At 41.2% G+C, this 566-nt stretch overlaps 1 pseudogene; it reads left to right on the top strand.

Moving 5' to 3' along the window:
• Window positions 1-259: 259 nt before the first annotated feature.
• On the top strand, window positions 260-560 carry LOC101589196 (annotated as a pseudogene).
• The last annotated feature ends 6 nt before the right edge of the window (window positions 561-566 follow it).

The raw sequence follows: 566 nt of genomic DNA, 5'->3' as shown, positions 1-566 counted from the left end.
CACAAGATGCTAGACTAGAGAAACAAAGAAAATTATATTTGGTTCTTGACCCAGAAATACATTACTCAAATTTGTCAGGACCTAGGACAGAGAGCTCAAATAAACAGAAAATTCTACATTAAATGCATCCTGGGAAGTTACTCTGGTGGTGCTTCACTAGCTGAAAAATCAGATATTTAAATGTTCCTATAAAATTTTAAAAACTCCAACATTAAGATATATCATAGTGATAGTGCGCCTCTATTGTTCAGCCTTCGCCATGAATAGCGTTGGAGAGGCTTGCACGGATATGAAGCGCGAGTACGATCAGTGCTTCAATCGCTGGTTTGCCGACAAGTTTCTTAAGGGGGACGGCTCCGGGGACCCGTGTACTGATCTCTTCAAGTGCTACCAGCAATGTGTTCAGAAAGCAATAAAGGAGAAAGAGATTCCTATTGAAGGGCTGGAGTTCATGGGCCACAGCAAAGAAAAGCCCGAAAATTCTTCTTGACCTTAAAAATGGATTCCTCTTCAGGAAATTGAGGACTCTGGATTTTGTCAACCAAAACCCTCCCTGAAAATAGCCA

The sequence above is a fragment of the Octodon degus genome, unplaced genomic scaffold (assembly GCF_000260255.1).
Source record: "Octodon degus isolate 3935 unplaced genomic scaffold, OctDeg1.0 scaffold00118, whole genome shotgun sequence".
Taxonomy (NCBI): Eukaryota; Metazoa; Chordata; class Mammalia; order Rodentia; family Octodontidae; genus Octodon; species Octodon degus.
This window is presented reverse-complemented; position numbering and strand designations above follow the sequence as displayed.